We start from the raw sequence: 12,320 nt of genomic DNA, 5'->3' as shown, positions 1-12,320 counted from the left end.
CAATATGGAATGATATGTAATTACGTTGTACCACAGATGCTCTTGTGTGTCTTCATATAGACATGCACACTGCTAGAGATACCGTATTTCCTCTAAAATAGACCGGAAATGTCAATACCGAAGTAAATAGTGGGTGATGACTGCCAGCCTATCCTGTGTTGAATCTGGTTGAAGTCAATGCTATTTGCAGGTAGTCCTGACAAGCAGCCTTGGGTTGTGTCCCTTAAATTCCATTTTCTCGGGTCACGGATTCGAATCTAATCCAAGTTAAAGCGGAGATACGATACTTAGTTCCTTCGCCTGTCTGGGCTGACTCTCCCTAGGCTTTCCATTTACCAGTTATCGTTTTCAGTCATCATTTGCCTTCGCCTTAATATCAAGAAAATTTGACTTTACATCCAGCAATCGTTAAAGTTGCTTTTTGCAATATTTAACGAAACATATACACATGTCTGAAAAGCAAAGCTGAATTCCGATGTGTCGAACTATGATATTTGTCTTGAACTTAGTGTCTTTCCAGATAACAATGGCAGGTGCCCGAATGAAAAAATCAAACATAAGTTATTCATCGTAATACTATCATTGATAATAAACTTTCATGGAAATCCAATTCACATCGTGCACATGGGAAAGCACAACGTGGGCTTTTCTTTAGGAGAAAATTGCGATCATTTAATGTAGACACTAATATCTGAAAATTATTCCACCAAACATTAATTAATAGTATTGGAACTTTCTGCTTCCATGCTTGGTATGACAACCATCCTATCACAGAAAAAGAAACTTGACAAAAGTGTGAACATAAATAGCACAGTTTGCGGCTTCAGTTTCGAACCTCCACCTTTTCAGTATGAGTCAAAAGTTAAGAAGAAAGCTCTAGCCATTCACACTTTTTCAATGAATGTTCTGAAGTTCTCCCTTCTGGCCGCCGTTTCAAAATCATATATTGGAAAAATAGAACCTCAAAATCATTGGTCCCATACCGTATAAAACTTCTAATACTTCCTAAAAAATTTTAAGAGTGAAATTTATGATGAAGCACGAGTGATTAGTATACTTTGATTATGTTATGATTCATCATTATATTCTGATTAGCTTGACATTGTGTACATGTACTCAAAGTCTGTAAATTATTTGATGTTTTTGCTTTGTACTGAGTCTTTGAATGCAAGACAAACTGAGTTAATATTCTGTTAAAGACACGTCGTCTCTTGTCTTCATCGGTTTATTTTGTGAAGCCTATTTCTGGTGTCTTTCGCCTTGATGTTCCTGCAGTATTGCTAAAACTGGCGTAAATCCACACACACTCGCTCACTCTCCGTTATTAGCGTGCAGGTTTTGTATAGAGTGCGGTAGTGATATATAACTCGTATAGAGCGAGCATCAGCTATAGTGTGCCTAGCTTCTGCCATCGCGTTAACCTTGCACCGACTCACCGGACGAGTACTTAATCAAGCGGCCACCGTGGATGCTGTAGGCGAGTAGAATACCCATGCAGTGTTTATATATTGCTCCTACTGATATTCTTTAACACGTGGCAATAAAAATATCTTAGTTTGGATTGTGGAAGATTAGTTTTACTGTATCATTCCCAGGAATTTGAAGAAATGTGAATATGAAATGGTTTATATACAATCATAGACGAATATTGATGCTAAATCGGGTACTTTACTCTATCGATGGGTGTTGGAAAGTTTCACATGAATAAACCACTAGACAGATGACACTTGAACATTTATAGTTCTACTGTCAGATACTCACTAATATCACCGTGTAAAACAGTAAACCATGCTTGTAATAGGCGACTATCAGGATCGGGTGGTCAGGCTCGCTGACTTGACTGCGCAGATCGATGTTCATACTGTTGATGACTGGATTGTCTTATCTTGATTATTTACACACCACAGTCCTAACTGGACTATTGTGAAGCGTAAAACTCCTCTAAACTCACTCACTGATATCATGCGGGTAATATCACCTACACAATACCCGTATTAATGTATCCATATTGGAAAGTCATATCTGGAAAGTGTTTGTGAAAATAACGTGTACTGAAAGAAAAATTGACCGTCATTGTACACTGAGTGAGTGAGTGATTTTGATGTGGATGCGTGAGTTGAATATGTAACAAGTTTTCCGTGGTATATATCGGAAAACTAGAAATTGTTAAACATTATTGAGCTGTATCATTCAGATTGACAAATTCCACTGTAGCTCACATTCGTAAACATGAAAACCGGCAGATACAATAATACTCCAGAGGTCAGATGTGTCACATGACCTACATGAAGGATTAATATCATTTATTTACCTGTCGGTTTGTGATGTACTATAACCTACAAGAACGTTATTCCCAGTTATTCCCTGTAACGCACTATGATATGGTAACCTTCTCGACTCTCCAGAACTGTTTCAGTTTCTCTCATGTAATCAAAATTTGATGTTCTGAGGGCAAAACGGTAGATGTCGTTAATTGGAAGCACAACCATTAGTTATTGAAACGTTGGACAGCGATAATGCTAGTTTCACCACTAATTATTGTACCATAGGTCGTTATTGACCTAGGAATATGGAAAATATAGCTCGGGGATCCTTCAAGTGGTCATCCCTAGCATGCTTTCCTAGGTTCACAGTATGAAGTGTGAAAGTTCTCAGCTGGAAAGTGAAACATGCCCCGTCAAAGAAGTTCGACTGCCTTTTTGGCGATTATATGTAAAACACTTTCTGTCGAATGAATGTCAGAGAGTGCGGCGTTAGAACACTAACCAGTTTAATATATTTGTTGGCGAAAGGGCTTATGAGTTGTCTTAAGTGCATCATTTCTGTTGGAACATCATTTGAGTGGGAGTTAGTTTAGTTTTACGCCGCACTCAGCAATATTCCAGCTATACGGTGGCGTTCCGTAAACAATGAAGTCTTGGTCAGGCGATCCAGTGATCAACAGCATGAGCATCGGTCTACGTAATTGGGATGCGATGACGCGTCAACAAAGGCAAGCCTGACCACTCGATTCCATTAGCCTCTTACAACAAGCGATCGATTCTAAACCCCCCCCCCCCCACACACACACACATGTTTACAGGTAGTTACCTCTCTACTTTCTTTTTTCTGCTTCTTTTACCGCTGTAGCTACAAATTAATATTTTGTAAAATAGATAATGTAATGATACTGGCCTCCTGTTTTTTAAATGTTGCTTAGATTCGCTTGATTTGAGGAAGCAAAAAATGAGAATCACTCTTGAGGTGAAGGACACTGACTCACGCTTTAGCTGTTTACGGTAACGGTGAAACCCTCGCTACTGATAAAGCAGGACACATGATCTGGGTGAACCGGAATTCGAACATATCGCCATAGAATGGACTTCATGTTTAACAAAAAAAAAATACCCCTTATTAAATATATGGGCCATTTCAAACGCATATTTGAGTAATGATATCAGCATTTGCTAATAATATGTTCATGACAAACCTAGATACGGTTTTAGATCAAATCTGGGATTCAAACAGCGATCATAACACACAAAGGGAGGACACTCTGCACGTTGGACTGAACCCCGATGTTCATGCACGCATTTGTCTGTCTCACAGTCCATGAACCACATTATATGGCCTACTGCCAAGCAAATGGGTTTATTTGTCAAAGTTATATCCAAACTATAACCGTTAGTCTAATGTTATACCTTCACACAACTTGATGATCACTTTCCTAGATTGTTTTGAAAAATACATAACATATATTTGAAGTACCTCGATATGTGGTCATCTGAAGACAAACACGATCGTGAAAACTTGAATCTTTATGGTCCATTGATACTTAATTCCGGCGTTTGTTTGTCTACATTAAACGCATGGAGAAGGATACACAACTGTTACAGTGGTCTCATCACTTATAATGGCAGGAGTGTACACTGGAGTGTTATTTCAGACGAAGAAAAGTATGTCTTGTTTATCTTCTCAGAATGAGTTGCACATTTCAAAAGCAAACAGACGTAAAAATGTTGTATAGACGCTGGTCGAAGTTGACTGACGTTGTTTCTTTGATCATATGTGTCTGATTAAATTTGTTACGAGCATCTCAAGGCAGAGGATTAGATTGCCATCTTGCTACTTACAGCCCATACCATCCCTCACCCCTGCCAACCATCTGTCTACGTTTTTCATCCGTCAAGAAACCGGACGGATGCATTCCGCGGCACAACTAACACCCCTTTGCCCCAAAATAGACTCGTCCAAAACGATTAAATTACAGTACGGAAGCAGCGTCGAATGTCGTCTGCTTCTACAATCGCAGACGAGTTCCGGGTTTTGGTCTGTGCTCAAATGCATGGAGAGAAAATTACGATCCAGTTCAACAGAACAGCTGCGAATTTGGACGGGAGGTCTCACGAATAGGATTTCCATCAACAAAGAAAGAAGGTGCTACATAAGATTGGAATTATAGTGCCCAAGTTTTCTTGCCATTTTTCTTGTGAAGATAAGCAGGTATGTTGATTTGTGTGTATCCTCCATGTTTACTTTGTGTCGGGTCATAGAAGTACTAAAGTAGAGAAGTCTGTCCGTTGTCTCAGGTAGTGTTAAGATAGACAGCTGCGAATGCTCTTAAAACATTTTTGTGCTTTAAATTAACTGATTAATTATTACTCCGATCACAATCACATATAGTCAATATGTTTGAAATGATGGCAAAAACCACCGAATAAGTCCGTAATAACTACATTCCCCCCTAGAGACTTTTGTTTAGACACAAAAAACCCAACTTCCTGTTGGAATATTATTCTCGCTACACGATAAAAGTGTAACTTAAGTCCATGTGTGTCGTATTTCAAACTGTAGACTTGCAGAAATGTTAACGATTCAGTTAGTCTCTCTGATCCTATTTTGTAATAAGACAGTAACCCCCATTTAAATCGGCACAGTGTAAAGTATGGAATGGAATTTGGAATGGAGTTTGGATTGGAATGATGGAATGGAATTTGGAATGGAAATAAATGGAATATACTCATCTTACACTAAACAAACCAGAGTTGTGACGGCCTCCAAACCAAAACTAAACTGACAGTAAACAGCTCTGGAGACACTTTCCCTCCCGCTTACACCCCTCCAGATGGACGATAAGGCTAGTGGCAAACAGAGTTGTGGCAACAGCCTGTCTCACAGTCCCTCAACTGTTTTATTTTCCGCTGTGTCCACTTAAAAGCCTAACATAGGAATCACATACACTATATGTAAACCATTTTAATTTTGGACATCTTGTTCTTATTATCCACATAACCTGGAAAGTATTATTTAAACTTGTCATGTGTCTTCGAGCATGTGGTGGATGGGCCATGGCTGAAGAGAGAAGCTGACACTCATGTCTTCTCGCACCTATCAGTGACCAACTGTTAATAAACTGTCTCAGCATATTTGAATGAAGACTTGTTTACAAAGAGCAAATTTGTGTCACTCCAAACTCCATTCCAAATTTCATTCCATCATTCCAATCCAAATTCCATTCCAAAATCCATTCCATACTTTACACTATGCCATTTAAATCTATATCTATTCCCCCTTCTCATTTCCATCAGCCTGCACGTAGCCCCTTCAACTAAATATATTATACATAACTTTATTTCTGGGACTATGTTAGTCTATGTCTCCAGCATTACCTTAATAATTTCTGAAAGTATGATTACATTATGACTCATTAGTACCAGCAGACATTCCGACTTGAAATAGGTCACACTCAGAAATTAGCCTCTTCAAGCATCGTCAAGAAGTGTTCATCTAGCTGAAAGAACTGTTCTTGATAAACAAGCCCTGGATTAAGTCAAATTCGGGATGACTTGGGAAGGTGCCAACGATTTGTCGCGTCATTCCTTCCAAAACTTTCGCTAAGGTTTTTGTAAGGCAGTTTTATCTCCGTTCGTAGATATCACCACCTCTCCAGGGATACTTCAGGTCAACATCGCTTACTGTAAGATAAACCAAGAACATCTCTTTGCTCCTCATTCAGTATTTACACGGGAAATACAGCAAAGCGTTCATGTGTGGTTTCCCCGATGTCTTTGCTACACAAAATTGCCGCTGTGATAAGACGCTGTTGTTGAGTGGGTTAGGAGGCTGACACTGAGAGTGCTGGTTCGAATCCCGGATGGTTCCCAAACAAAGCACTAAAACCTGTTCTTTACAGGTATAACCCCAAATTTTTAACATGAAATGTTATGATATCTTATTTAGTAATAGCGTTCTTGTGAAGGTAGTCTGTGTAAAATCAACATTGACGTCGTGTAAAAATCGTCGTCGTTTATCCGATTACGTTTTCTGTTTGTTTGTTAACAAGTATAAGTTATCCAACCATATAGCAACGGTCTGTAAATAATTAGATGTGGACGAGACAATCTAGTGATCGACATCCTCAGCGTCGATCCACGATCCGATTGGTTACGTTGACATGCATCAGCCAAATCAACGATCCTGACCACCCGATCCCGTTAGTCACCTCTTATGACAAGCATGGGTTCACCAACTGTAACCCGGATCTTCACGGGTAGTGTGATTATTGTACTTATTAGTAATTGTATTCGGCACCGTATCATATTACAAAAGTCAAAACAACTTCTTTTCGTCATCAGAATCTAAAACCTTTATTTATGCCACTGAGCTAGTTATTATAAAGCTCATTACAGCCATCTTAACAAGCGTACGTACCTCTGTGGCAGTATACTGTGTAGGGTCGCTGGTTAGGTGTGTTTGGGTGTGCATGAGGAACTATCACTAAAGTCGGGCATAGAAAACAACAGTTTACTGTTTTTAGGCCGTTACTCCAAGTTTTTTCTATTTCCGACAGTACATTACACGATTATCACGGATAGACAAATATTACAAATAAGTCTCTCAGTAGCTACTCATGGTAAAGGCATTGCTGAATACACGCTACCGAAGGGTGTTCGCCCATTTGTTCGCCCATTTGTTCGAATAGTGGGGTTCAACGTCTCAAATGGGTAACATTTACGTAATGGGTAACATGTATCACTCACCAAATGCAGTTTGTCACAATATCTACATCACGTATAAATCAACCCTCACAAGAAAGATTTTCATCTTCTTGATGGGGTTCAACGTCTCAAATGGGTAACATTTACGTAATGGGTAACATGTATCACTCACCAAATGCAGTTTGTCACAATATCTACATCACGTATAAATCAACCCTCTCAAGAAAGATTTTCATCTTCTTGAAAGCATGGGTGTACTTTGCATTGTCAATAAAGGACAGGCCTGAATTCAAATCCCTAGATTCATTCCGATTAAGACCGTTGTCGTTGCAACAACAAACCTGCCCTCCTAGTGTTTAATTAAATGATTCATCTACGAAGTGCGTTGCTTTTGGCTTCACTTGAGAATTGTTAGAATCCACAGTGGGTGTGTCCTGTGAGAAGCAAGGGATATCACCCCTTACAGTATGATCTGTCCTCATGAACAAAGTGGCAGCCGGTACACGTGTATAAGCAAGGAACGGGGTCTTAGACGGAACCAGTATGATCCATCAGTTGAAATAGTTTTCTTTTGAATTACTGTCCAAAAGCCCGGTTGGTAATTCATCATAATCTGTTCTTGAGCTGAACTTTAAGTCATATATCTGTTTGGCGAAAGGCGAATGCAGAACAGATAGCATTAAAAATACACCGGAAATGATGAAGCTGTTCCGGGGCTCTCTACTTACTTCGTCATTGTTTTTGCCAATAAAGATTACATGAACAGAAAGCGGCCATTAGATGCCGATATATGATAACGTACAGTTTTATTTCATCGTCCTATAAATAAATTCATGTTTCCCCTAAAAGTCCAATTCTGGCTTTGATATCATCAACAAGTGCCTCAATGCACGTTTTCGTACCATTATCAATTGCCATGAATGAATTTTATGCCTGTACGCAAACAAGTTGTCAACCAAAGCTATTTATCATTGTTCGATATTTCTCAAGATGCTGATAATCTACTTGTGTCAGCGTTTATATAACAACCGCTGGGATGATTTACGTCATACAATTTTTGTTATTAATGGGTTATCTGCCCCTGTTTATCAGAGCTCCGTAGCAGTGCCGGAACACTGCTTGCGCAGGTAACTGACACGTCTGTAATAACTGCCTTCTTTGTCTGAACAGAGACCTCTCTCTTTTACAGTTCTTCGTCGATAGCATCACGCCTTGCAGAACGCCATACACCGTCATTAGGTATATAGGCATTAATCTTCAACGATGCATCTCAAATTGGGTGTAAGTTTCCTGTAGACTTGGCAGACTTGAATTGCAGCACTGGGTTTGAGGTTATCTAGAAACGCAGATTACAGGGGGCGCTGGATCAGTGTTGTTTATCGCCTCGTTGTCGTATTTATGTCCTCGTTCTGAAATACCGTGATTGAGGAATGTGTTACCTTCCATGTCGAGATTTGGGTAATTTTATTGAGATGCTATCCTCTGATATCCTGTGGAATTAAACGCTAGCGTCCTAGATGTTTTGTTATGGCATTTATTATATAATGGAGCGTGTTTCTGTTGGGGACAGATTTTATTTATAAATCCAACATTTTCGAGAACCGAGAATGTTCTTCGAATACATGTATAATATATTATATATTTATAGCACATGCAATGATGAGGCTCTTATTTAGGACGTTGGGTGAGTGAGTTTAGTTTTCCCCCGCACCCAGCCATATTCCATCTATACGGTAGTGGTCTGTAAATAATCGAGTCTGGACAATCCAGTGATTGAGCATCGATCAGCGCATTTGGGAACCGATGACATGTGTCAACCAAGTCAACGAGCCTGACCACCCGATCCCGTTAGTTGCCTCTTTCTACAAGCGTAGTCGCCTTTCATGGCAAGAATGGGTTGCTAAGGCATATTATACCTCGGACCTTCACGGGTCCTTATAGGACGTTGATCGCCTTCCCTGCTTGGTGGGTGAAACAAGGATTAGGGTAATATCACTAAGGCTAGGACTAATACCGGAATAGTTCGTAGAAACCCAAACAAAGACACGCGCTCCAACACACGTGAATGTAGAACTACATAAAATCCTAAAGTCAACCTCAAATCATATTTCACCCCACGCTGCTGGAAGTAGAGTGAAACGTCAACACAATATTGAACTCAATCACTTAATCGGAACCTGACGCTCTCTACAATATTCATCAGTAACGTGGTGTAACGTGGTCACGTTGTTGTCCCGGGTAACAAGATATGATTTAGATGGCCTCCTGTGTTTTACAGTGCATTATAAAGTATACATTACTCTCAGTGTTGTGTATTCCAAGAAAGAACATGCTGTTGAATCTGACAGTTCTTCCTAGAGTTATGAGAATATGTAAAAGAAAGATGTGCACAAGTATTGATAGATTGCCGCTGGTTATATTTTAGATACAGTTACCAGCTGCAACATTTATTTCAACGTGAGCTGCTGTATGTTAGATTCACGTGAACAACTGTTGCAGGAAATTGTCTTCACGATGTCTAAATAATATGATGTATGTCAACGGTGAGAGCCCTGCAACAGCTGTTGACATTGTACATCAATGAGATCCGTGTTTATCGTCATGAAAATGTTTAATGCCCGTAAACAAAGTCTGTTGCCTGAATATTATTGCAATAAGCAGGTGCTCGTGAATATCTTATGGCCAGAATACACGTGGTGCCCCCTGTATCACCCCAGCGACTGAAGTCCAGATCTTAATGAATCTGATGATGTTTTCATGATGATCACGATCATGTTTATCGACAAGTGATTAGATGGCAATATCACCGTGTGATATTATGCCAATATATAACACTACACTATATCTGCCTTTTGTAGTTACGATGTCATTTAGTCTGTGTTGTCCTTTGAGAGGACAATATGCCTGTTGGACATAAATATATGCTAAATTCATCTACTAGACTTCACTGTCCACATCGCATAGGGCACCATCGTGGAAGAACTGAGATCTGAGGATGAGTTTTAGCTTCTATGTTGCACTTGATAGTTAAAGTTTCCTGTTTGTCAATATATGTTGCTCCCAGTCCGTGAGGTCTATTTAAACCAATGAGTAGAAACGAGTGAGAGTAATTCTGCATAATTCGTTTGCATTATATATGCTGTTGCATGTGACCTCTAATTCTGAAACTCACAACAGGGGTACCCATAAATAAATTAAGCATTGTTCTGGACTCGGTTAACTTTATATGTGTCTAGTGTGTTCGAGTTAGGAAAAGGTATGATATATGAGAATTGACGCGTTTGTGCATCATTCACGACCCCAGCGTTCATGTATTCCGCAGGTCTGTTACAGGATGTGTGAAGAATAGTCCGTCATACAGTCCCTGAAGCAAAATTAATATAACCAAGAAAGCCCACGCAGTCCAAATGCATCAAGCCTAGATTTCCATGCATCTTGACAATAAAGACTCTGGCCATGGCGTAGATGTTCATTATATTTTAGGTTTTTAACTTTTTTAAGAATGTAGAATATGTTCAGAGACTAGTTGTTAAGTCTATCTATGTATAGAAGTACAGTTGCGTAACCCGATGTTATGAAAACGTTTACTTAAATATTGTCCTTTTAAAAGTATTTAAGCGTAATTGTTCTCAAGCAAGCCATCCTAAATGTGACATAACGATTTCATTTGCTGTTTTGCCCATTTCTGCACGCTATCTAGAGCGTTGAAAAAATAGACGTTGTATCATTCTAGACGTATGCTTGTCGTCACGTGCCCGCGATATGTCCTTTTCATAAGTTTCTACCAACTCGAACACGGGTCAGGCACCCATTACTGGTATCAGTATCTGTCGACATATGGCAACAACTTCCTTGCGTTAGCACCAAACGTCTGTAGTGCTGGCGTTTACGTTCTTCCAGGTCTGGGGTGTCATCACTGCCGCTTCGTAAACATCGTCTTATGGTCGCTCATAAACATATATGCACCAAGGTCCTAAGGCCGCGATTTTTATCGCCATCACGGGGAGCCCTCTGTGCTTTATGGCTTATCGTGAATCTCAAGGGAGATAATCGCAGCTTCCTGTTTGCGCTATAGCGAGGAGCTGTCTTATCCTGTGTGGTATCTTGTCTGTTTCAACTCCGCCATGTTGTTGAGTGTATGTGTCTGTTAATTAGTAACTTGAGACCGGCCACTGAAGCAAAGTTCAAACTGTCTTGTTACCTTATCCTGAGTTTAGCCAGTCATGAAAATGGAGGCACCGAGTTTGTAAGATGGTGTGTAGAATTCTCGTCACAACAGCAACCATCTGGATTTGCGAAACATCTGCATTTGATTCAAATATAAATCTAGATATTTATTTTGAGGAAGTGCACAGCCAGATTCATTGTGTAATAGGGGAATTACAAGTGATTCCATTTAACTGGCTAACCAAGCTATTTTGTTGTTATGTTTTCATTATTTACATGTTTTTCACCCAACTAGACCACGCCCAGCCGACTACTGTTTTCCGATTAGTGGATTTATTGGGTATTGGATTATTGCGCGGAACGGTTTCAAAGATGTCCTATCAATATGTTCAGTTGTTGTGTTTCTGGTAAATAAGCAGCATGTGGCGCTGTTATAATATTGAATTATTTATTGATTCGAATTGCCATTGTCGTGATCGGCCTTCAGCAAACCCATGCTTGTCGAACGACTCTGCTTGTGGTGGGAGGAGACTAATGGGGTCGGGTGGTCAGGCTCGTTCATTTGTTTGACACATGCCATCGGTTCCCAGTTGCGCTAATCGATGCTCATGCAGTTGATCACTGGATTGTCTGGTCCAGACTCGATTACATACAGACGGCAGCCACATAGCTGGAGTATTGCTGAGTGGGGCGTAAAACTAAACACTTTCACTAGATAAGCGGACAGCACACCCGTTTGTTTTTTTTATTCCTCTTGAAAATATCATTTAAACGATTGATTGCAACCGTACAGAATTGTGCAAGTCTAGTAGTTTGGAAGCTTTCCGGAAATGGTCAGTCTTTATGGATTTCACCAGAACTTGCACAAGTCTCAAAGGTATAAATTAATAGTTTAAATGACAATTTGAAAACAAATAAATATATAAGACACTGGTGTACAGTCTTTGAGCAAGATTGACGTTACCTAAAAAGCAAGAGAGGTTATTCGAGGCATTGACTGCAGACATACATATGGAAGCTTTTTAAGGTCGCAAGAATGTCCCTTACAGTATTCCATACATACATCCCAATCGCTTCCATTATGGGAATAGTTTACGAATATGCGCAGTGTAGGTAATTACGATCATAGGAATTCTCAGACGCACACGTGGGCCAATTCATTTACGTATTGCGTAC

General features: G+C 39.8%; 1 protein-coding gene across 3 annotated transcripts in view; it reads left to right on the top strand.

Moving 5' to 3' along the window:
- The window catches only part of LOC137261336 (myosin light chain kinase, smooth muscle-like), an 82,992-nt gene that overhangs the window by 7,070 nt on the left and 63,602 nt on the right, over window positions 1-12,320 (top strand). Inside the window, exon 1 of one of the 3 annotated variants that reach the window (XM_067799077.1) lies at window positions 4,223-4,482. The exons of 1 other annotated variant lie outside the window; for it this stretch is intronic. The gene's annotated coding sequence lies outside the window, so the exon portion shown is untranslated. Of the gene's footprint in view, window positions 1-4,222; window positions 4,483-12,320 lie in introns of those variants that run through there. One more of the 3 variants, XM_067799075.1, reaches the window with a different exon arrangement.

This window comes from Haliotis asinina, chromosome 14 (assembly GCF_037392515.1).
Source record: "Haliotis asinina isolate JCU_RB_2024 chromosome 14, JCU_Hal_asi_v2, whole genome shotgun sequence".
Lineage (NCBI taxonomy): Eukaryota > Metazoa > Mollusca > Gastropoda > Lepetellida > Haliotidae > Haliotis > Haliotis asinina.
Note: the sequence above shows the minus strand (reverse complement) of the source record. Positions and strands in the feature narration are given on the sequence as shown.